Consider the following 26487-nt stretch of genomic DNA (forward strand, 5'->3'; position numbering starts at 1 on the left):
CCCCCTTTAAGGATAAAAGACAGTCTTGTCTACTTGAAAAAACTGGGAATACGACCCAAGTGTAACATTACTTTTTCATAACTGCTGTACAACAACAACAACAACAAGAGCAACAAAAACAAACTACTACTACTTCTGCTACTACTTCTACTACTACTACTACTACCACCACTACAACAACTACTACTACATACTTATTGATCCATCCCCTGTATCAGACAGATATTACTTTGCTGATGTGGCCATGGTAGAGGGATCATTTGGGGAGAACCTCTTATTAAAGGTGTTACCTCAGCTGACTGCACACAGAGAGACACAGAGAGACAAAGAGAGACACAGAGAGACACAGAGAGACACAGAGAGACACAGAGAGACACAGAGAGCGAGAGAGTGAGAGACAGACCAGGTGCAACACACCCTGCACTTCCAGCCTGGAGTGTGTGAGACGAGTGAATGTGTTAGCTTGAGTGAGCTTTTGGAGGGAGTGAGTGTTGGAGTGTGTCTGAAGTTCAAGTGAGTGTATGTGTCCACTGAAGACCTTTGTGCACATCTGTGAGAGTGTTTACACTGGATTTCTTATTAACTATGTGAGAGTGTTTGCACTGGATTTCTTATTAACTATGTGAGAGTGTTTGCACTGGATTTCTTATTAACTATGTGAGAGTGTTTGCACTGGATTTCTTATTAACTATGTGAGAGTGTTTGCACTGGATTTCTTATTAACTATGTGAGAGTGTTTGCACTGGATTTCTTATTAACTATGTGAGAGTGTTTGCACTGGATTTCTTATTAACTATGTGAGAGTGTTTGCACTGGATTTCTTATTAACTATGTGAGAGTGTTTGCACTGGATTTCTTATTAACTATGTGAGAGTGTTTGCACTGGATTTCTTATTAACTATGTGAGAGTGTTTGGGTAAGTTAGTAAGAGTTAATGCTACTGTAAGTGCCAGTGTTGACTTAATGTGACTGGTTTGAACAGGGCTCCGGGCAGCCAAGCGGAAATGGAGGAAAACTCGCCTCCCTGCGGACCTGGCATCCTTTCACTCCCTCCTCTCTACATTCTCCTCTTCTGTCTCTGCTGCTAAAGCCACTTTCTACCACTCTAAATTCCAAGCATCTGCCTCTAACCCTAGGAAGCTCTTTGCCACCTTCTCCTCCCTCCTGAATCCTCCTCCCCCTCCTCCCTCTCTGCGGATGACTTCGTCAACCATTTTGAAAAGAAGGTCGACGACATCCGATCCTCGTTTGCTAAGTCAAACGACATCGCTGGTTCTGCTCACACTGCCCTACCCTGTGCTTTGACCTCTTTCTCCCCTCTCTCTCCAGATGAAATCTCGCGTCTTGTGACGGCCGGCCACCCAACAACCTGCCCGCTTGACCCTATCCCCTCCTCTCTTCTCCAGACCATTTCCGGAGACCTTCTCCCTTACCTCACCTCGCTCATCAACTCATCCTTGACCGCTGGCTACGTCCCTTCCGTCTTCAAGAGAGCGAGAGTTGCACCCCTTCTGAAAAAACCTACACTCGATCCCTCCGATGTCAACAACTACAGACCAGTATCCCTTCTTTCTTTTCTCTCCAAAACTCTTGAACGTGCCGTCCTTGGCCAGCTCTCCTGCTATCTCTCTCAGAATGACCTTCTTGATCCAAATCAGTCAGGTTTCAAGACTAGTCATTCAACTGAGACTGCTCTTCTCTGTGTCACGGAGGCGCTCCGCACTGCTAAAGCTAACTCTCTCTCCTCTGCTCTCATCCTTCTAGACCTATCGGCTGCCTTTGATACTGTGAACCATCAGATCCTCCTCTCCACCCTCTCCGAGTTGGGCATCTCCGGCGCGGTCCACGCTTGGATTGCGTCCTACCTGACAGGTCGCTCCTACCAGGTGGCGTGGCGAGAATCTGTCTCCGCACCACGTGCTCTCACCACTGGTGTCCCCCAGGGCTCTGTTCTAGGCCCTCTCCTATTCTCGCTATACACCAAGTCACTTGGCTCTGTCATATCCTCACATGGTCTCTCCTATCATTGCTATGCAGACGACACACAATTAATCTTCTCCTTTCCCCCTTCTGATAACCAGGTGGCGAATCGCATCTCTGCATGTCTGGCAGACATATCAGTGTGGATGACGGATCACCACCTCAAGCTGAACCTCGGCAAGACGGAGCTGCTCTTCCTCCCGGGGAAGGACTGCCCGTTCCATGATCTCGCCATCACGGTTGACAACTCCATTGTGTCCTCCTCCCAGAGTGCTAAGAACCTTGGCGTGATCCTGGACAACACCCAGGCGGTGACCCGTTCCTGTAGGTTCATGCTCTACAACATTCGCAGAGTACGACCCTGCCTCACACAGGAAGCGGCGCAGGTCCTAATCCAGGCACTTGTCATCTCCCGTCTGGATTACTGCAACTCGCTGTTGGCTGGGCTCCCTGCCTGTGCCATTAAACCCCTACAACTCATCCAGAACGCCACAGCCCGTCTGGTGTTCAACCTTCCCAAGTTCTCTCACGTCACCCCGCTCCTCCGCTCTCTCCACTGGCTTCCAGTTGAAGCTCGCATCCGCTACAAGACCATGGTGCTTGCCTACGGAGCTGTGAGGGGAACGGCACCTCCGTACCTTCAGGCTGTGATCAGGCCCTACACCCAAACAAGGGCACTGCGTTCATCCACCTCTGGCCTGCTCGCCTCCCTCCCTCTGAGGAAGTACAGTTCCCGCTCAGCCCAGTCAAAACTGTTCGCTGCTCTGGCACCCCAATGGTGGAACAAACTCCCTCACGACGCCAGGTCAGCGGAGTCAATCACCACCTTCCGGAGACACCTGAAACCCCACCTCTTTAAGGAATACCTAGGATAGGATAAAGTAATCCTTCTAACCCCCCCCCCCCCGCTCTGGATAAGAGCGTCTGCTAAATGACTTAAATGTAAATGTAAATGTTTGATGCTGCAGTTTGAGGGCTGGCTTGTGTGTGTGTCTGTTTTGTGTGTGGGTGCATGTCAGCCAGCCAGTCAAATAAGCAGCCAGCCAGTCAGCCAGGCAGCCAGCCAGCCAGTCACAACACTAAAGGGAAACTGTGCCTGAACCAGATCAAAATAATTATTTGAAGCAGAGCTGCGGAGGGTCACTGAAGGTGACTTCAACTAAACTGGGAACATGCAGATGTCAGGGAGACTGTCTGAAGGCGTTTAGTGTTGAGCTTTCAACAAGATGACTCAGCAGCCTTAGGGCTTAGAACCATTAGTGGTTAGCGTTAGCTAGTCACATCTCAATGGCTGCCTGATGGCACGTGCCCACGTCCCACCTGAACTAACTGCAATCCACAGATACAGCCTAGGCACAGATATGGAAACAGACACCGACATAGACAGACAAGGACACAGACAGAAACACCTAAAGACAAGGTCCATAGTAAAGATCCAGTTAGAGACACAACAGTTAAAGAAAACCTGAGAAAAGAGACAGAGCTACTGACACAGACACACTCCACATGGAGGAATACAGACTACAGATGCAAAAACAGGCAAAAGACAGAGGAAACAGACAGATCCAGGCACACACCCTCAAACACACACAGCCATAGCCACAGCAACACAGCATGGGAGCCAGGGTATATGCCAGGATCCTGCCCCAAAGCCAAGCATGGCAGATGGGTGCACCATCCATGCACAACACATTCATACATGAATGCGTGTTCACACACAAACATGTGCACGCACGCACACACGCGCACACACACAGACACACCAGAAGCCATTGCTAACACTCCACAGACCCACTGTCTGGAAGAATTTGGCCTTGTTTACACCCTTGAGTAAGGTGGAGTATGTGTGTGTCTGTGTGTGTTCCTAATGAACTGGGTCACATGAAGTCGCAGAATGGAAGCCTGTTATGGTGTGCCTCTGTGCATCAATCCAGGCACCAAGCAGAGCTAGCTTGTAGCCTGACAAAACAATAGATACCATATCACACTTTAAAATGCATAAGTTGCATAATGTATGTATTATATGAAGTGTGCTATCAGGGTACATCTTCCTCAAGCATCCTCAGCGGTCAGCCCAGTCAGAGTCAGAGTGAATGCTTCATCATCACCTCCTCGTCAGCAGCCAGCCCAAGGCCCCATTACAATATTTTAAAGGTCCAATGCATTCTTTTTTATCTCAATATCAAATCATTTCTGGGTAACAAGTACCATACTGTGACTGTTTTCAATTAAAATCATAAAAATAAAAAAAATGCTTTTTAGCAAAGAACAATTTCTCTAGCAAGAATTGTGTTAGGACTTCATAGGAGTGGTCTGAATGGGGAGGGGGAAACTGAAAAATAGCTGTTATTGGCAGAGAGGTTTGGAACTCTCTTTCTTATTGGTCTATTGACTATTTTACAGCTTGGTGATGTCACCATGGAAGGCCAAAACTCCCTCCCACCAAACAGCTCTGACACTAAAAGGGAATTATGATCATTTTCACAATTTCACAGTATTATTCCAATCTCATAGTTTGGAAATATACATAACCAGTCAAAAGTTTGGACACACCTACTAATTTCCTGAATCGGGTCACATATGTGGGAACTCCTTCCAAACGGTTGGAAAAGCATTTCGGGTGAAGCTGGTTGAGAGAATGTCAAGAGTGTGCAAAGCTGTCATCAAGGCAAAGGGTGGCTACTTTGAATAATCTAAAATCTCAAATATATCTGGATTTGTTTCACACTTTTTTGGTTACTACATGATTCTATATGTGTTATTTCATAGTTTTGATGTATTAACAATTTTTTTACAATGTAGAAAATAGTAAAAATAATGAAAAACCCTTGAATGAGTAGGTGTGTCCAAACTTTTGACTGGTACTGTGTATAAAACACAGGAAAATAAAATGTTTGACTGCACTGGGCCTTTAAACCTGCATCCTTCCTTACAGTCCCCTCCTTGTCAGCAACCAGTCCAAGGCCCAGTTCCAATACTTTAAACCTGCATCCTTCCTTACAGTCCCCTCCTTGTCAGCAACCAGTCCAAGGCCCAGTTCCAATACTTTAAACCTGCATCCTTCCTTACAGTCCCCTCCTTGTCAGCAACCAGTCCAAGGCCCAGTTCCAATACTTTAAACCTGCATCCTTCCTTACAGTCCCTTCCTTGTCAGCAACCAGTCCAAGGCCCAGTTCCAATACTTTAAACACGCATCCTTCCTTATCATCACCTCCTTGTCAGCAGTCAGCCCAAGACACTGTTCCAATACTTTAAACATGTATCCTCCCTTGAGTGCCTTCCTCTTTTCCTTGAACGGGGCAGGAACAAAAGCCTGCATACACTGTAGTTGCCCAGGATTGAAGAACACTGCTATAGAGCGATGTAATTACAACCTTGTTTAACATTGGGCTCCATGACTCCAGTCCACAAGAGCAAGTGTGTCTGCTAGTTTTCATCCGTGGATACCTTTATTTAGTTAATTGATGTAATCATGGATAACCACGTACAGTGTTTAAATAATCAATGACAAAACCACGAGACACAGTAGTCTTTAAGGGATTGAAACATGTAGTTCTTGAAGGATTTTTTATCTGTTGCCCTTACTCTTGCAATTAAGTCAAGGGGCCACCACAAATACATTTATATTTTGCCTCAAATCCAATATGCCGTCCAAAATCAAATATGGCTGCCATAATAACATTTGATGGAGGTTAAATCACCTGTCAATTTTGTAAAAGAGAGACATGTTGTCAGAACTGTGTACAACACTCATGCCTATAAAGACTGTTGGTGTGAATACATTTTATTATGGTCAACATGATTACACTCAAACACCGTAGCCCTTGTTCATTTTGTATTCTGTTATTCTGTCTTTCAATTTGTTTCATTACACAGCGTTGTACGAGATCTTCAGTTTCTTGGCAATTTCTCGCATGGAATGGCCTTTATTTCTCAGAACAAGAAAAGACTGACAAGTTTCAGAAGAAAGGTCTTCGTTTCTGGCCATTTTGACCCTGTAATCGAACCCACAAATGCTGATGCTCCAGATACTCAACTAGTCTAAAGAAGGACAGTTTTATTGCTTCTTTAATCAGAACAACAGTTTTCAGCTGTGCTAACATAATTGCAAAAGGGTTTTCTAATGATCAATTCGCATTTTAAAATTATAAAATTGGATTAGCTAACAAATACCATAACTTTCACCAAGTCAACATATACGGAAACTCCAGGGCAGACAGCCAGCATAGTTGACATGATTGCCTGGAAGAAGCAATGTGCCAGCTCAACCCAAACAGGATAAGAGCACACCGGAACATTCCAATGTGCATCACAAATGCAGTGAGCCAGCAGAAGGTCATGTTGGATTCAGGCAGGCGTATTGGACGAGCAATGAATCATAGCTCACTTCTAAATGATAAGGAGGTGACTTAAGATTCCAATCCTGGCGTGGCAAATTATACCACAGTGGTGGCAAGTTGTAGAGATAGGGAGAGGGTGTCAAGAGTACAGTCTTGGATTCTCTTTCCTTTCACTGGAGCCTCCCAGACTAGTTGCCTCATTGATCCTCAAAATGGCTCGTGACTTGGAATAGTTGGTGTTGCCATTCCGAGCAGTCTGCTGCTTTTGTATGTATCCAGACAAAGGAGTTGGAGTGTGTATGGGATTCCTAACATAGTTGAAGTACACAAAAATAGTATTGAGCACAGTACACAAATCGGAAAAATTTCTCATTTAAAATGTATATATGTACAGGTGATTAAAACACCAGTTAATGGTAATGTGGCAGACATATTTGATTTTAGACGCCATATTGGTTTTGGAGTCAATTAATGGGGGGCCCCCTAACGTAGGGACTAAACTTAAAAAATCCACAGAGGAACCTTTAACTGGAAAACATTTTAGTTTTCAGTGTCAAGCCACTTGCCTTAGAGCCAATTACAATAGTCACAACGTCAAAAAACGTGTAACTGTATGCATTTTTGTCAGGCAGGACGATACAGCACTGAATGAGAGCAAATTTGACTTGGGAAGTTATTATTGAACAGCTACCAAAAAGTGAATTGAATGTTTGAGTTAAGGAGGCGTCACAATATCTATCAATTTAACCACTTAAGGAGGCACTTTCGCAGTAAAATATGTGTTTATATACAACCATCCATTTAATTTATGGGAGGCCTTAGAGATATGGAGAAAAAAATGGTTGACGTTGTTGTACCTCGGGTAGGGGTATCTCAAAAACTAAAGCCCTTTTTGAGGAATGGCGACTAGCCTGTTCTGGAGTGAAGGGAGAGAGTGGAAGGAAGTACATATTGAGGGTATTCACTGTGGGTCTCCTCAGGCTTGTGAATTCACTGTGGGTCTCCTCCTCAAGACCTTAATGTCTAAACGATGCACAACAAAAACTGCGTCATTCTATCTTTCTTTCATCAGTTTACCTTAAGTTAGCTCTCTGTACCTGTTTTTTGATATCTTGCCAACTCCTTATGGAATTGTCATGCCAAACATGTCTGGCTTGACAATGACAATGGAGTAGGGAAAGCACAGACAGATCTGGGACGAGGCTAACTTTTTGTTCCCTGCACCTGCAAGTTACTGGATGTGCGTACAGTACTTTTAAACTAGTTCATTACTAATGTTAACTTACAGTGTTAGCAATAGTGTCATTCTGATTTGACACAACAGGTGTTGGTGGTAGCCCCCTATGGAGCTACTAAAGCCGGAGGGGGCCACTACAGGTCAGGGTTTGTGTCCTAAAGCTCTCACAGAGATTGTTTCGTCGCTACATTGGTCATTTGGGGAGGGATGTTGTGAAGAAAAGTGTCAGTGTTAAATTCTGTGCCCCAGCTATAAAACACAGCATGTACAATATTTTAGGCAGATCACAAATTGACATTCACACATTGGGAAGGTAGTGGACTATGTGAAACAGACTGATGTATCTGGGTCAACATTTGTCTATCTCTCAACACCTGCAGCAACTAGAGAGAGAGAGACACACACACACACACACACACACACACACACACACACACACACACACACACACACACACACACACACACACACACACACACACACACACACACACACACACACACACACACACAAAGGCATACCCTCGCTTGTGCGCATGGGCACACAAACACACACACACACACACACAGTGATATTACTATGGATTGACTCCTCTTATTAGCTGAAAGGATCTATGTATTAGATGGACAGAAGATACTCTGTTACTCTTGGATGGCAATGGAAATAGTCAGCCATTGTTGGAGGACTATAGGCAAAAAAATGGAAAAAGTGCTTTTTATCATTTAAAAACATTATCAAAAGGTGCTTCAAAGGTATCACCAAAAGAGGGAAAGAAGAGATACTTTAAATATAGGCTTACTACAGTATATAGGCATACATAATGTGCATAAGCAAAGTGCATTGTGCGGCTAATCCCGCCTAAGCACTCCCATCTTCTGTCGTGAAAGCGGACTGAAATAGAGGTGTCTAGCTGGCAGAGTGGCTAAGGAGAGAGAGCTTTTTATTTCATCTTTATTCCAAGGTCTCTTTACAGATGAGCCCTGCATGCACATCAATATACACTATACACATCAATATACACTTAGCCTACCAGAGCCTACCCACGTAGCAACAGCAGGTCTTGTTTATTAATGAAGCGCGATGAGCAGCAAATGAAGCGTGAAATAGCCACACAAACATAAATGACAGGTATGGCGGGAAGGAAGAAAATGTAGAGAGAAAGAGAGAGTTATCCATGGATAAACAGAATCAATTTCATGGTATTTTATCAAAACGAGGATGTAAGAGTATGCGTTTGCCATTCGTTTAACATCATCTGTGTTCATTGTTGTTGTCGTGAAATTGCTGGTTATATACTGGTTTGAGATGACTGAGTGATGTCATTAGAGCTATAGGCCTATAATGTACCATTGGCTAACATTGTTATGCCAATGGTGAAATGTCCATTGTATAGGCATTAGGAATGGAATGCTATAGAACGGCTATGAGGTGAGTTGTGGATAAAGGCTACAAATAAAATACAATATAATTGAATTGTATTGGTAGCATGCACCGAATACATCAGGTGTAGACTTTACAGTGACATGCTTACTTACAAGCCCATTTCAGAGTTAAAAAGTAAGACAAATATTTGCTAAATAAAAAAGGAACTCGTAACATTGCTGAAGGTCTCTGCTGGTATGTCTTCATGCTAGGCAATTGTGATATATTATTTGACATTTAAGTCATTTAGCAGACATTCTTATCTAGAGCAACTTACAGTAACGAGTGCTTACATTTTCATACGTTTTTTTTCCCTTACTGGCCCCCAGTGGGAATCGAACCCACAACCCTGGTATTGCACGCGCCATGCTCTAGCAAATTAACCACAAGCCCCTGGTCAAGTCTCCCCTCTCACGCCCCTCTCTATCTTTTTCCTGTCTGTCCGGCCAGACTGGGAGTCTCGTCTATCGTCTTGTCTATGGATATATTTAGTTCACACACTAAACTTAATGAAGGCTTCACACCCTCACCTTAACCCATAAGAGTCTAAGCCCTGTCTAAGCCGGGGGTAGTACTAAGATATATGGAATTGTTTTGAGAAGGTCATACCAAGGATCATTTTGCTATTTGATTTAGAATTTTAAGACCCCTTGAAGTATCAAAAGAATATGCAAGACAATTATTTGATGAACAATTGTATTGGGCCTTTTTGCTATTAACCCATACAAACGCATTGAATAGTGATTCTTAAATTGGGGATCTAAAAAAACATAGTACCAGTCAAAAGTTTGGACACAGCTACTCATTCAAGGGTTTTTCTTTATTTTTACTATTTTCTACATTGTAGAATAATAGTGAAGACCTCAAAACTATGAAATAACATAAATGATTTTCATGGTTTTCATAGTTTTCATGGTTTTCATTATAGGACATTGTGTGTAGATTGATGAGGAAACATTTTTATTTAATCAATTTCAGAATAAGGCTGTAACGTAGCAAAATGTGGAAAAGTTATGTTCCCGAATGCAATGTACTTCCATTCATTTTATCGACTGGTACTGAGGGACCTTCATACGAGTCTTGTGAGGCCTGTGGGCGTCCTAGAGCAAAACAACCAACATGTACGTGTTCGTGAGAATCTCACCTTTACACAGATGGTCACATTAGTGTGTAGCTGAAACTGTTCGGACGCTACAGACAGAAGTTGGCAGATCGGCTGTACCGGCTTCAGACAAGTCCCAAGACGTTTATGGGCTGTCGTAGAGCAAAACGGAGAACACTATCGTGTTCGTGAGAGTCTCGTCTTTCCATAAAGAGGTCATAGGCCAAATCGTTTGGATGCTACAGATGATTTTTGTGAGAAGACAGATTTTTGGGATGTCTCATGGTCTGACAAACATCGCTCTAGCTCTGTCACCTTTCACTGTAGATGCGGAAGTGTTGCATAGGCAGATACGGTGGATTGATATGCATCCAATGCAAAAAAAAACAGATGTCTCTAGCTTAAACTGACAGAATTTATAGGGATTTTGTTATTAAGCTAATTAGATTTCCATGGGGGGCGTGGACATCGACCTCAGGGGGTTTTATTGAAGGCTTCACACTGTAACCTTAACGAAGGCTTCACACACAGCCTGACCTTAGTGAATGCTTCACACCCTAACCTTAATGAAGGCTTCACACCCTAACCTTAATGAAGGCTTCACAGCCTAACCTTAATGAATGCTTCACAGCCAGAATGACTGGTTATCAGTCTGATGCAAATGAGCTACAAGAAACATTTTAGTAAACGATGTTGAGGTCCAACCTCATGAATGAGAACCAATCATAAAACAGGAAGATGTAAACACAGATGCGTTACATCAGAAAAGCATTTTTTTTCTCTTATGGATTTTTTGTTCTTTACTACTATTGAAATGTTACTGACATTTAGCGCTATTTTCAGGTGAAAATGTTAAGGTCATGTTGCAAGTTACATTTCCCAATATATATAGAACATACTGTATACCCCTTGCAGATGGCAATACAACAACAAAAAACGTAAATTTTTTCCCCCCGGACTGCTAAAGAAAAACATTGTGAGACACATACGCTAGTAAGAAACGCAGCTCAAGTGCATGACACAGCCTGTGATTTTTCCTGTGACGTTCGTTCAGATCAAGGCTCTGGAGCTGACTGGAGACAACGTCTGGTGAAGACGCCGGTTCTACAAACAAGTAGCTATTACTCCTCAGCCTGAAGTCATAGAATTAAACAAAAATGATCTGTGTTTAGGTAATTGTAGTAACCTGGTATATTTATGTTTACCAATAGATGGCAGTATTGACTCAAGACGGGGGTTTGCTTTCCGCTATCCGTAGCTATTTCCTATGTCTGCCTATTTAACTATGATTAAGAAAGCTTCAGGTAGTTTTAAGCCAGGTGCATAAGATAATGTAAAATCTAAGTTACAATTAAATACTAAACCGTACGTAAGTCTCATGAGTCGTAATTCTAAGAAGCCTTTAAGGATACTACATATTTGGCGATGAGGATAACTATGGAGAACTGCGTTGGATTATTTTTGCCACGAAGTTAACGGAGTGTTTGGCGTGCGACGCGGGAGGTGAGACTCAAGTGAACGGTGGAAGATTCTGAAGGATTGATTCCCTGGATACGGGTAGGACAAATTATTGACTGTGTGAGGGGAGAAACAATCGGAAAAGATGGCTTTGGCAACAATAGGCTCGCTACCACCATGTGATCCTAAAAATCAGGAATGGGAGGAGTACTGTGAAATAATGGAACATTTCTTTGCTGCTAATGAAATAACTGATGCCGCTAAACAGAAATCCATACTCATAAGCGTTGTCGGTGCACAGACGTACAGCTTAATGAGAAACCTGTTGAGCCCAGATAAACCAGGAGAAAAGTCATTCATAGATTTAGTCGAGCTATTAAAAAATCACTTCAACCCCAAACCCAGTGAAATAGTACAAAGATTCAAGTTTGATTCACGCATGAGAAAACCTATCGAATCAGTGGGGGAATATGTGGCTGAGTTGAGAAAACTAGCATTGGACTGTAACTATGGGAATACATTATCGCAAATGCTACGCGATCGGCTGGTGTGTGGTATTAATGATGACAGGATACAAATACGATTGTTATCAGAGCCTAATCTCACGTTTGAGAATGCACTCAAACTGGCCCAGGCCATGGAGTCCGCAAATAGAAATGCACTGGATTTGCAGACAAGGGGCGCAACTGCGTGCCATACAGTAAAAGAGAGCAACGCTGAGCGCGTAGAATTTCAAAGAACAGAAAGCCGTGGTGCAGCAGCCAATAGAGACTGTTATCGTTGCAAAGGCAAACACGCAGCGTTTGACTGTAAATTCAAACACGGAAAGTGTTATGCCTGTGGGATAATAGGCCACATTGCGAGGGCTGCCGCAATAAAAAAAAGCCACGGGCTGCAGAAAAGAGAACGGACAGAAAACCGAATACCTCCAGACTCTCTAGCTACCGCTCTAATCAAGTGAGAGAAAGTGAAAGTGAGTGCGTAGACGCAGAGCAAGCATTCTCAATGTACAGTGTACAGGGGGCGAATATGAAGAAGGTGGAGCCTTTCATTGTGGAAATGGGAATAAATGGATTGAAGGTACCGTTTGAACTAGACACAGGATGTAGTGTCACTCTGATGAACAGGTCCCAATTCTATAGGAAGTGGAAAACCGTTGAAGTGCCTAAACTGAGAGACACCCCCATTAAACTCAAAACGTACACAGGGGAGAAGATCACTGTGATTGGAGTTGCTGATGTTCAAGTGGAATATCAAGGACAAAATAAAAATCTGCCTCTCTTAGTAGTGGAAGGTACTGGCCCCAGCTTACTAGGAAGAGGGTGGTTGGAGGAAATAAAATTGAACTGGGATGAAATCAAACATGTCACCACAGAGACATTGACACTACAGCAGGTGCTTTCAAAGCATGAGTGTGTTTTCAAAGAAGAGCTAGGGACATTAAAAGGGGTCCAAGCTACCATTCATGTTGCTGCTGATGCTACTCCCAGATTCTATAGGCCAAGATCAGTTCCATATGCCATGAAGCCTAAAGTGGATGTGGAAATTGACAGACTCTTAGCAGAGGATATAATTGTACCTGTCAAGTTTTCTGAGTGGGCAGCACCAGTTGTTCCCATACTAAAACCAGATGGTTCAATCAGATTATGCGGTGACTATAAGCTGACTGTAAATAGAGTTTCCTCTCTGGAGCAGTACCCCATACCCAAAGTGGAGGATTTGCTTTCAACGTTAACCGGAGGGCAACAGTTTACAAAACTGGACATGAGTCACGCATATCAGCAAGTGCTAATGGATAAAGCTTCACAGAAGTACCTGACCATAAACACCCACAGAGGGATGTTTACCTATAAACGCTTACCTTTCGGGGTGTCTTCTGCACCAGCTATCTTCCAAAGAACTATGGAGGGAATTCTGCAGGGGATACCCAAGGTAGCAGTTTACCTCGACGACATTCTTGTCACGGGAGTCACGAAGGAGGAACATCTCAGAAACTTAGGTGAAGTTTTGAGGAGAATGGAGGACGCCGGTCTCCGGCTGAAGAGGAGCAAGTGTACACTGTTAGCTGATGAAGTGCAGTACCTGGGTCACAAGGTGGATGCCAAGGGGTTACACACTGTCAAAGCTAAAGTGAGGGCTGTTGTGGAAGCTCCAGCTCCGACAAACGTTACAGAGCTGAAAGCCTATCTAGGCTTACTGAATTATTATAATCGCTTCCTCCCGAACCTCTCTACCCTCTTAGCTCCTCTACATCAACTGCTAAGGAAGGATGTGGCCTGGAAATGGTCAGAAAGACAGGAAGAAGCTTTTGCAAAGTCAAAGGTGTTACTGCAATCAGCTGAAGTGCTAGTCCACTACTCAGCAGACAGAGATCTTATCTTATCGTGTGATGCCTCAGCGTATGGTGTGGGGGCGGTGCTATCCCACCGGATGGAGAATGGTGCCGAGAAACCTATCGGGTTCATGTCAAGAACGTTGTCGCCAGCGGAGAAAAAGTACTCTCAGCTGGACAAGGAAGGACTGGCTGTCATATTCGGAATACAGAGATTCCACAAGTACTTGTACGGGAGAACATTCACTATTGTGACGGATCATAAACCTCTGATCTCTCTGTTCCATGAACAAAAGCCAGTACCACAAATGGTCTCTCCAAGAGTTCAACGTTGGAATGTGTGGCTCAGGGCCTACGAGTACAGAATCATTTACAAACCAGGTAGATACCATGGGAATGCTGATGCTCTGAGTAGGCTGCCTGTTCCAGAAATCATCGGTCAGGAAGAAGAAAATGACCAGGTTTTGATGATCGACGTGTTGGATGATGCACCAGTGAACACAGCACAAATCAGGCAATGGACTTCAAAGGATGTGACTATCACAAGTGCATGAATTTATCCTGAAAGGATGGCCTACAGTGACAGAGCCTCAGATCATGCCTTACTACACTCGCCGCTTGGCATTGAGTGTTCGAGATGGATGTGTTCTGTGGGGTTCAAGAGTAGTTATCCCACCACAAGGGTGGGGGTTGCTACTGAAGTTGTTGCATCAGTCGCATCCAGGTATGTCGAGAATGAAAGGCCTAGCGAGGTCATATGTCTGGTGGCCAAAGATGGACCACGATGTGGAAAATGAGGTTAGCCGGTGTGAAGATTGTCAGAGTAACAGGAAGTCACCACCCACCGCACCATTACATCCTTGGGAATGGCCAGAAAAACCATGGACACGACTACATGTGGACTATGCTGGACCTTTCCTAGGAAAAATGTTCCTTGTGCTGATTGATTCTCATTCAAAGTGGATGGATGTTTACCCCATGAACACGTCAACATCGTACGCTACGATTGAGAAGTTGAGACAAAGCTTCAGTGTTATGGGATTGCCTCAAATGTTGGTTAGTGACAATGCTACTTGTTTTACAAGCACTGAATTCACAAGTTTCATGAAACAAAATGGAATTCAGCATGTAACGTCGGCCCCTTTTCACCCATCTTCAAACGGATTAGCAGAACGTGCAGTTCAGACCTTGAAGGAGGGGATGAGGAAGGTGCAAGGGCCCAGCATTGAAACAAAGGTGTCAAGATTCTTGTTTAGCTACAGGATTACTCCTCAAGCTACGACTGGGTTGTCACCTGCAGAAATGTTGATGTCAAGGAGGTTAAGGTCAACCTTGGATCTCATCAGACCAGACCTGAAAATGAAAATACAACAAAAGCAATGGAATCAAAAATGGAATCATGATACCCGAGCCAAACTCAGAAGTTTCTCAACTGGAGATGATGTCTATACAAGAAACTATGGGTTTGGTCCTAAATGGATTCCAGCTACCATTGAGGATTGCTCAGGACCAGTATCTTATACTGTGATCATCGGAAGTGGACAAAGACTAAGGAGACACGTGGATCAGATCCGAGCTCGAATTCCAGTTCCATCCGGAGATCTGGATCAATTCTTAAACGAGCAGGACAGGACATTGGAACGTTCCCCAGAGTTGCAGTTGGACAAACCACCTGAGACCAACAATGCTCAACTTCCTGAGACCACCAGTCCGGGACGACCTCCTCCTGTGAAGTCTCCACAAAAGGACTTTGTTTCACCATCAAGGGGTGAAGATCTGGTGGCACCAGCTACACCACCTCTGAGACGCTCTATTAGAGAGAGACGTCCACCAGACTTTTTCAGATCCTAAAGGAGATCATTTTTGAAAAAATGTAAATAAGAATATAGCATAGCTCAGAAAGGAATTAAATTGGGTTATTAGCTTTAAAGGGGGGGAATGTAGTAACCTGGTATATTTATGTTTACCAATAGATGGCAGTATTGACTCAAGACGGGGGTTTGCTTTCCGCTATCCGTAGCTATTTCCTATGTCTGCCTATTTAACTATGATTAAGAAAGCTTCAGGTAGTTTTAAGCCAGGTGCATAAGATAATGTAAAATCTAAGTTACAATTAAATACTAAACCGTACGTAAGTCTCATGAGTCGTAATTCTAAGAAGCCTTTAAGGATACTACAGTAATTGTCTCTTTTAAACATGTACATGCATTTTGTTGGTAAAAGGCATGCACTTGGCATTCCTAGCTGGCTTCTGACTTATTCATGCTACTTTACTAGCAACTGGCAAGCTATAAGTTATCAGGTAGCTTTACATGCAAGGGGAAAACAAATAGCTATATTTTCTAAGCTATCCATCTGATTGATAAAGTTGATATAAATGCCATTCATTAGCCAGCTAGATTGAGACTGCTGGAGGAAAGTTAGCTAATGTTACCTAACTCCCACCATCAGTTCACCACCTTAGCTAGCTAAGTGGACTGTAGCTAGGTTTCTAGAAAATAACTATATTTAGTAGGTATAATACTGACTATTGTGAACACTTTTTGTCAAATTACTTTGGTCCCCAGCCTGTTTACTGATGCACTGGTGACTGAAAAAGTCAGCAAGAAAAATGCCCGTCTTGATTTCACTGCAAATTGGCTGTGTTGTTTTGGTATACTTTTTTTGAATAGGCTTGTGCACATTTACATTAGTGTTTAATTAGTTAACTAAGTTGCTGTCTGACTAGGCTAACTGTTATTCATGTTTTGGTGTTGTTTCCTTTCAGATGAAGAGGGAGTTAATCACTAGCAAAGCAGCATGCAGACAGACCAGGGCCTATGGTCGATTTTTTGGTCTTTTATATCACACTGAATGATTACATTGACAAGGGGGAGCTGGTCCTAGATCATTTGTGAATACGGGCCTGGGAAGAAAGCTGTTGACCACAGAAGTCGTTTTCCCACAGAACCCTGCAGGTATTACAGTCAACGCTTATTAACTGAATATTTGTATGTGAATTTCCATATATCAGTGACACTAACAAAATGGTTGAATTAATCAGCAACATGTGGGGTGAACATGGCTTTGGGGATGAAAGGTACATAATGCATTTATTGTCATCTCCCTATCAGGCCACTGCATGCTGTGACATGGGCTTGGATGGTGACACACATCTGCTTCAAGCTCCCTGACTGAATAGTGGGGTCTTCAGTGGTTCCAGAAGCAACGGCCTTACCTGAGAGTACAGCAACAGTCTCTCTGTCTCAGCCATTCTGTCAACATGTATTGTATGTGACCACTCAAATTCATACAAAATGCTACGGACGCAAGCACAGACTCATATTCACTTTGTCCCATTCTTTAATCTTGTCTGGGATATATATTTTAGTTGAGACACATGTATGATATACATTAATAAAAATGTATTCACTCTAGACATTAAACATTTATTTTAGACCTTTTAAATCACAAGCTCTAAGTGTATTTGACCAAAATGACAAACATGCTATGAAAAAGCTATTGTTTTGTAATCTTACAATAAAAAAATGAAAATGGGTTGTTTATACAAACCTTTATTGCATTTTGTGAGTACAGTAAACAGCTGGAGGCAGGGCTTTCTCCTATAGAGCTCAATTGTTATTGAGTGGTCTGCTGATCCATGTGAGAGACGCAGACTCGGTCTCAACCTTTAAGTCTTTACTGAAGACTAATCTCTTCGGTAGGTCCTATGATTGAATGTAGTCTATCAGGGGTGTGAAGGCGAACGGCAAGGCACTGGAGTGACAAACCCCTCTTGCTGCCTCTTCCTGGCTGGCTCCCCTATCTCCACTGGGATTCTCTGCCTCTGACCCTATTACGGGGGCTGAGTCACTGGCTTGCTCACGCTCTTCTATCCTGTACTCGGGCTTGTGCGGTGGAAGAGATCTTCGTGGGCTATACTCAGCCTGGTCTCAGGGTAGTAAGTTAGTGGCCTGTTGAATTCCCTTTGGTGGTATAGGGTCTGTGCTTTGCCAAAGTGAGTGAGGTTATATCCTGCATGGTTGTCCCTGTCCAGGGGTGACTTTGGATGGGGCCACAGTGCCCCCCCCCCCCAGTCCGTCTCAGTCTCTATGCTGCAATAGTCTATGTGCCTAGGGGCTAGTCTGTTATAGCTGGTGAAATTCTCCTGTCTTCTCTGGTGCCCAGTGTGATCTTAGATATGCTCCCTCTCATTCTCCCATCTCTCTCTCTCTGTCTGGCATCCATGTGAATTTATAGTTAAGCTATTATTTATATTATGGCATAACGTATCATTTCACTAACAATTACAACTACCTTGGAACTTGAACTTGTCTGCCAATTATGTCTGCCATAATTGGTTAAAGAAAAATGTGATTAATAAAAAAAGTATACCAGTTTCATTTGAGGACCAAAGAATTGACAGCCATGCCATATAAACTTTGAATTTTTTAATTTAAATTATACAAGATTCTTGCAACCAATAGACTGTTATTGATACGGGGGATACAACCTTCCCAGCTCTGCAGATTTTGCTGCGAATAGACAGAATCATTAGATAATTTATTTTGGTACTTTCCATATGTATGCGTGTAGCTTGTTTTTGGTCCAGGAATGGCTGAAGAATTGCAATATTTACCTGGAGCTAACCCTGCCGATAGAACTACTGGGTGATCTGAAAAGTCATAGTCAATCAATCAATAATATAATAATAGTTTTAGCAACAACAACAAAAAATTATATTTAAAATCTGTAGAAACAATGAGAATAGAAAGATTCAGAACTTTTGTGAAACATCACAGCACATTTGAAAAATATATATCGCAAATAGAAATCCAGTGTGGATGGTGTTAAGAGATAGATGGGAGGGGTTGAATGGAGCTGAAGGTTGGGACTAATAAAAACAATAATAACAAGATAACTAATGTAAAACATACTGTGTCCGTAAAATGTATATGGGTTAAGAACTTTTGAGAAAGAGCACAGTTTGAAAGATATGGCAAATAAATATCAAACCAGATGGACATCAGAAATAGATGGGAGAGGTTGAAGGACAGGAGTAAAAGCAAACTAAATAGAACTATTGTAAAATAGACTATGTCCATAAAATGTATATAGTATGTATAACCTGGAAGTAGAGGCCTAAGTGTTGTTGTTCACTAGTTTACTCCAACTAGGGGAGGGGTGGTAGGGTTAGAAAGTCATAAAGAAAATATATAATTACTGGTCAAAAGTTTTAGAACACTAATAAGGGTTTCTCTTTATTTTTACTATTTTCTACATTGTGGAATAATAGTGAAGTCATCAACTACGGAATAACACATATGGAATCATGTAGTAACCCAAAAAGTATTAAACTAATCAAAATATATTTGCCTTGACAGCTTTGCACATTCTTGGCATTCTTTCAATCAGCTTCTTGAGGTAGTCACCTGGAATGCATTTCAATTAACAGGTGTGCCTTGTTAAAAGTTATTTTGTGGAATTTCTTTCCTTAATGAGTTTGAGCCAATCAGTTGTGTTGCGACAAGGTAGGGGTGGTATACAGAAGATAGCCCTATTTGGTAAAAGACCAAATCCATATTATGGCAAGAACATCTTAAATAAGCAAAGAGAAATGACAGTCCATCATTATTTTAAGACATGAAGGTCAGTCAATCCGGAACATTTCAAGAACTTTGAAAGTTTCTTTAAGTGCTTTGATGAAACTGGCTCTCATGAGGGCCGCCACGGGAATGGGAGACCCAGAGATACCTCTGCTGCAGAGGATAAGTTCATTAGAGTTACCAGCCCAAATAAATGCTTCACAGAGTAAAAAACACATCAACATCAACTGTTCAGGGGAGACTGTGAATCAGGCCTTAATGGCCTTCATTGCTGCAAAGAAACCACTACCAAAGGACACCAATAAAAAGAGACTTGCTTGGGCCAAGAAACACGAGCAATGGACATGAGACTGGTGGAAATTTGTCCTTTGGTCAGGAGTCCAAATTGGAGACTGGGTTAACTTTGCAGCCAAACTGCTTCAAATAGGGTGATTAGCCCCGGTAGCTAGCTAGCTAAATGATAACCCTATTAATTCTACAGGTATCGACTATTGCTTTAATTCAGAAAGTAGGATTCAGCTCGGAGTTAGATCTGTAGGCATTAGCTCATTAACGTGATCTAGCTAATGTGAACTAGCTAGCCAACATGCATTGTTTCTGACATGCCACGATCCTGCTTACTTTACGTCGGACAGATATTTAGCTACTGTAGCTAGTTAGATAATGAACTAACTGCAATTATCATAACCCATTATCTAGCTAACTAAGTGTAAAATGCAGCTAGCTAACCAACTAGGCTGTTATCAAAGACACTCAGTGACTTACCATACTTCTGACCATCTAGACACTACGACTCCTCCTTGCCTACTCCCATCTATAGGTTTTCTTCTAGGTTCAAAACGATATGACTGTAGTTGGGTGCTTCATTGTATAAAGAAAAAATATTCTCACACAGCCATCTAGTGCAGCCAGGCAGTCAATGGCTCAGCGGTTCAAAAGTATTCACCTGAATCTATGTCAAGCTTGTACACAATGTACTATTTCATATTTATATGGTGTGCGTACAGCCCAGAAGTATATAATCGATTATATCTTCAATTTACAATGTCGGATTGAATTTTTTTTTGTTGACATATCAGATTCTTACATGTATGCACTACTCATTATTGTTTGGGGGGGTTTTAAAGTGAAATATGGGCTTTAAAGTGTGAATCATTAATGATGAAACTACCTTGTCCGTTTGCGATATTACAACAAAGAAGTTACTGCAAACAACGAACACAGTTTTTTTCCTAGGACGTCATTTACATTGAGTTCCCCCAGCACTCCCCACCTTTGCTTCTGCAACAAAACAAAAATAATGACAACGGCCATGGAGAGGACACTGTTTCCCCCTACCGCGGATTCTATCTTTAGTAGAGCACATGGCAACATTTCTGCAAACTCATACAGAAAGATGGTGATTAATATTTCCCATACCTGTCATGGTTAGCTAGGTTAAATGGATTAACAGATTCACTTTACATTTTCATTGCTTAATGAATCACACTACTGGTTAATGTACATTAAGTGCTGGATAGAGAGAGCGAGCGATGGCGCGAGAGAGATTACACTGAATCCACAAACCCCTTCTGCAGATGAAGAGAAGCTTCCCGTTCCTAAATACGTAACAATGAGGAATGAAGCCGAAGCTCGGGAGGGCCGCACAAAGCGGTGAGGATAAGGCAAAGGACGATGCTTAAGAACCAGGGAGAAAAGAAAGAGGTGAAGGAGATAAGACTGTGGATTATGTGATGTGCCACTTTCATTTGATCTCACACACACACACACACACGATGAGAGGGGTTAAGGAGATCGGTTGGCCATTGAGTCTCTGTAATGACTTTAAAGGATGTCAGATTATTTTATCCAGCGGTGTAATGTAACACAGAAAAAAGCAGGACCCATCTTCAAGCTGTTTCTCCTGGACACTCTCTCAGGGCTTTTCACCGTACCCCTCCCTCACACTCTGTGTACAGCACCTGTCCTCAATCGCTATGTCATCCTCCCTTTTCCTCTTCTATTTCTTCTACCACTCCCCTCTCTAATTTGCTCTAATTGTGTCCTTCCCCTCCTTTTAACTCCTGTCTCCTGTTTCCTTCCCCTCCTTTTAACTCCTGTGTCCTGTCTCCTTCCCCTCCTAACTCCTGTCTCCTTCCCCTCCTAACTCACCGTCTCCTTCCCCTCCTACCTTCCTCTCCTACCTTCCTGTCTTCTTCCCCTCTTACCTTCCTGTCTCCTTCCCCTCTTACCTTCCTGTCTCCTTCCCCTCCTACCCTCCTGTCTCCTTCCCCTCCTACCTTCCTGTCTCCTTCCCCTCCTACCCTCCTGTCTCCTTCCCCTCCTACCTTCCTGTCTCCTTCCCCTCCATTTAACCCTCATGTCCAGTGGTGACTTGAGCATGTAAATGTTGGTGGGGCAAACTCCCCCCCAAAAATTTGCCAGCAAAGCCACTACACAACACATTAGTTGCACTATAATGGCGACAAGCAGTGCCCGCAAACTGTTAGAGCCTACATAAAGCGGTCCCAACAGCAAAGCTTTCTTTCCAGGACAATGGTGTTGTAACAAAGCGAGGAGAGTTGGGAAGCAAGTTCAGGGAGTGAGTGTTTTATAATACATTTTAAAAAACATAATACGAAACACGGACAACGCACAGACATGAAACAGACACAATGACGCCTGGGGAAGGAACCAAAGGGAGTGCCATATATAGGGAAGGTAATCAAGGAAGTGATGGAGTCCAGGTGAGTCTGACAACACGCAGGTGCACGTAACGATGGTGACAGGTGTGCGCCATAATGTGCAGCCTGGTGACCTAGAGGCCAGAGAGGGAGCATCTGTGATGGGAGTGAATCCTTACCACTGGCAGCGAAACAATTCATTCAGCCTCGTTTACTGACTTTACAATTCCGAGTAGGATGACCGTTCAAAACGTATTTTCTCAGTCTGACTTTCCAGTTGCAATGCTTGCGGTTAGCCACTTGTTGTGTAATGTTTATGTCCAATGGCCAATGAGCACCAATATGTTTTATCTTCATATGACAAGGATTAAAAAGGATTGCCAGTAGATTGTCTACTTGATTTATGATGACTGCAGATAAGATTTTGAAAGTAAGATATTGACATGATCAGTCCCATCAACACTACTGTAGATATGTGATTTGACGTAATTTTATATAACATTTCAGGTAAGACCCAAGTGCAGACTGTTGAAGTAACAATGTTTATTACAGCAACAGTGGCAGGCAAATGACAGGTCAAGGCAGGCAGGGGTCGATAATCCAGAGTAGTGGGGCAAAGGTCCAGGACGGCAGGCAGGCTCAGGTCAGACCCTGCCAGTCAACCAGGTACTGGAAACCCCTGCCCCGAGGTTGAACCTTCAGGAGACGTCACACCCTGTACGCCGGTTGGCCATTGATGAGAAGGGGAGAGGGGTGGACCTGGAAACAGGAGCCAAAGGACTGTAAGACATGGGTTTACATCTAGACACGTGAGAAGTATACAGAGGGTACGAGGAAACAGAGGATGAACAGCAGAGGGGCTAATGATCTTGGAGCGGGGGGGTAAGGTCTCGGCTTCCGCGGGTGTAGCCGCTGGGCTATAGCGGCGTGCCAGTGCATCCGGCTTAACATCCTTGGGTATCAGACGGTGATGCGGAAGCGAAGTGGCCCGGGCCTTACTGAACCCCTCCCGGAGGTCCTGGTACTCCGCGGGAATGGCGGAGAGGTCCGGGGCAATTTTCAAGTCCCTGGAAGAAGTCCCAGGGCAGGCAGAGCTGATTTCAGGCAATGAGTGTGGCAGAATGGGCTCCAGCCCATGATGGCACCAGGGATTTTGTCGCTAAAGCCAAGAGAATCCCAATACCACAGGAACCTGTGGAGACTCAATTAGCACAAGGACAGGTGAAACATCAGGGCATGACATTTTATCTGTGGCCATATTTTTGTTTAAGTAATTTTTTCACAAAAAAATGTGGGGCTCAAAACAGGTGGGGCTCTCACCTGCCCTGATTGACAGGTCGCCACTGCTCCGGACTCCTTCCACTCCTTCTACATTTAACCCTCCTGTCTCCTTCCCTTCCTCCTTTAACCCTCCTGTTCCCTTCCACCTTCCTGTCTCCTTCCCCTCTTCCTTCCACCTTTAACCCTGCTGTCTCCTTCCCCTCCTCAATGTCTCCTTCCTCCTACCTTAAAACCTCCTGTCTCCTTCCCCTCCTCCTACCATTCATTCTCTCCTTTTTTTCCTGACCCTCCTTAGTTCCTATGTATACAACATCCTTCCTCAGTCTTCTCCCTCCTCTCCTCCTCTCATCCAGGCTAGTTGATGGATGGGATTGATAAGGCGGTCCACTTCAGATATGCTGCATGGCCCCTCGGGGATTAGACCTTTATCTGTGTGTATGTCTGAGGATGGGAGAGAGAAGCTTGAGAAAACATGTGCAGTGTCACTAGAGTGCAGCCAACCGGGCTAAAGCCTGACCTTTTTGTAAATTCAGCCCCCTCCCAAAAAACAGTATGTTGAAAAAAGATCAAATATGGCGTCGATAAAAATGTATTCAACATTACTTTGCCTGGTGAGTTCTCTCCTTTGTCCGGTTAGGGTTCTCGCTCCTTATCCTGTTTCTATTCTCTATGTCTCCATATATACACACATATATAAATAACCTCTTTCGCCCTCCCGTCCTCCTAGCTCCCAGCAGCTGTTGCTCCTGTCGTCCCATTGGAGGTTGAGCTGGGTTCTAATTCAATTACCCAGCAGCCAGATCCAGTTGCTCATTAACACAATTTAATCAAAGCCTATTCTATTAGCCCAGGCACTGTGATGATGATGTCAGCGAGCTGTGCCTGCACACAATTCTGTCTGTCATTGACAAAACCCCACACACTGCAATTAGACTCATTGTCAGCTAGGCTAGTAAGTGCCAAGTCTTTGAGAGAGAGAGTAACTTCAGGGTAATTTCATGCATGTTCACATTGCTGTATATTCAAGTTACAGGTACTCTAAAAAACAGAAAACAATGGGGAACAATATGCTGCTAAGAAAATCATTCAAAAACCTTTACCCATCACCATCATCACAGTGGGGAAAATGTTGACAATCAGGGAGTGTGGATGGAAAGCATTAGCATGCTGTGAAACCAAACATATTCCGATGGGCATTTCTCCGTTTGCATCCCAGTTCCGCAGTCACACGGCCCGGTTACCTGCAGATGATTGGAAATCAATAGAGACGCGTTCAAAACGTGCCATGTCATCTTCAGACCTCAGACCTTCCAGCTGTCTCGCAGATTCAAAAGCAAGCTGCATGGTTTGCATGGCAACATGATTCCTGTTATTTCCAAGTCTTTGTTAGGAGTCATTTGGAAAAGTAAGAGGCACCGGTAGAGAGTAGAGAGGGAGGCACCGGTAGAGATTAGAGAGGGAGGCACCGGTACAGAGTAGAGAGGGAGGCACCGGTACAGAGTAGAGAGGGAGGCACCGGTACAGAGTAGAGAGGGAGGCACCGGTACAGAGTAGAGAGGGAGGCACCGGTACAGAGTAGAGAGGGAGGCACCGGTACAGAGTAGAGAGGGAGGCACCGGTACAGAGTAGAGAGGGAGGCACCGGTACAGAGTAGAGAGGGAGGCACCGGTACAGAGTAGAGAGGGAGGCACCGGTACAGAGTAGAGAGGGAGGCACCGGTACAGAGTAGAGAGGGAGGCACCGGTACAGAGTAGAGAGGGAGGCACCGGTACAGAGTAGAGAGGGAGGCACCGGTACAGAGTAGAGAGGCTGTTAACAGAGAAGGTAAAGTGAGAGTCACCAGTACGGAGTAGAGAGGGTGTTAAGCTTGAGTGTACAAGTGACAGTGACAGCATGGAATTCAAATGAGGAGATGGACAGGTGAGAGAGGGAGAAAAGAGAAAATCTCCAGTTAGGAGAAATTAGTAGCCCTCTGCCACCACGACAACTAGATGCTCTTGGTCTATGAGAGAAAACGTAGTCAGATGAAGAGAGAGCAGCAGTGTTCTCTGGGGTGAGCCATGTCCCCATCAGGGACAAAAGTCATGGGACTGAAGGGCAGCTGAGATGAACCAATCGGCAGTTCCAAATGCTGCCAGAGACCAGGAATTCCACATGGGTTGTGCACGTAGGGTACACTAAATTAGAAGGGTTTCAGCCAAAGGGTGAGGAGCATCTGTAAAGCCTACAGGGAGAGGAGCGAACAGAATAAGAAAACCCACACACATAGTTGCCAAAGCTACAAAAGAGCAAAATGAGATCATCTGTAAAAAACTAGGTAAGATACTAAAGTGAGAGAGTTGTGTGAAGCCTTCCTCTCTTTCCTTCCTCAAAGAACTCGGCAGAACAGTCTTTGTTTTGGCAACGGTCTTAGTTTTGCCATGAGACCGCCGCTTACAGCTGCTGCTGCTGAGAAAACAGGGGAGACTGAAGTACTAATACTAATTGAAAATTGCCTTGCAAAGGTGAAGAGCACAACTCCCGGTACTAATTACTGATTGCCTAGGAGAGGAGAAAACACTCCCCCTCCAATACAGCCACTGATTACCAAAACCACAGCAGTCACAAATTGCCCTGCCCCTTAATCCTGGTTGTTGTGTCAACAATCATCTGCAAGTTAAAGTTCACACACCAAGTAGGCTACTGGGAAGGGCCATCAGCACTTAAAGTCTAGCAAAAAGACAGTACTAGACAACAACAGATAAAGACAAAAAGTATACCTATCACTCCTGGAGTCCTCTAGCTCTAGAATGAAGCACCTCTTACTTTACCTTCTCTGTTAACACTCTTTCTACCCCGTACCGATGCCTCCCTACTCCGTACCGGGGCCTCCCTACCACATACCGGGGCCTCCCTACTCTGTACCAGAGCCTCTTACTTTACCTCCTCTGTTAACATTGTTGTCATCTATCGCCCACCAGGTGTCCTTAGAGAGGTCCTCAAGAAGCTTGACAAGCAATTTTTCTGACGATGGCTCACTGCTCTTCGTACTTGGCGACGTCTGCCTTCAAATAATTTCTTTCCAACTCTCTCTTTCCCCTCCTTGAC

The 26487-nt window shown here is 43.8% G+C and overlaps 1 long non-coding RNA gene across 1 annotated transcript; it reads left to right on the forward strand.

The window, feature by feature from the left end:
- Positions 1 to 11328: 11328 nt before the first annotated feature.
- LOC139536209 (uncharacterized) lies at positions 11329 to 17422 on the forward strand. Its single transcript, XR_011667271.1, has 3 exons — positions 11329 to 11638; positions 16639 to 16828; positions 16985 to 17422. It is a non-coding gene; the product is annotated as an uncharacterized lncRNA (long non-coding RNA).
- Positions 17423 to 26487: the final 9065 nt, after the last annotated feature.

The sequence above is a fragment of the Salvelinus alpinus genome, chromosome 12, assembly GCF_045679555.1.
Source record: "Salvelinus alpinus chromosome 12, SLU_Salpinus.1, whole genome shotgun sequence".
NCBI lineage: Eukaryota > Metazoa > Chordata > Actinopteri > Salmoniformes > Salmonidae > Salvelinus > Salvelinus alpinus.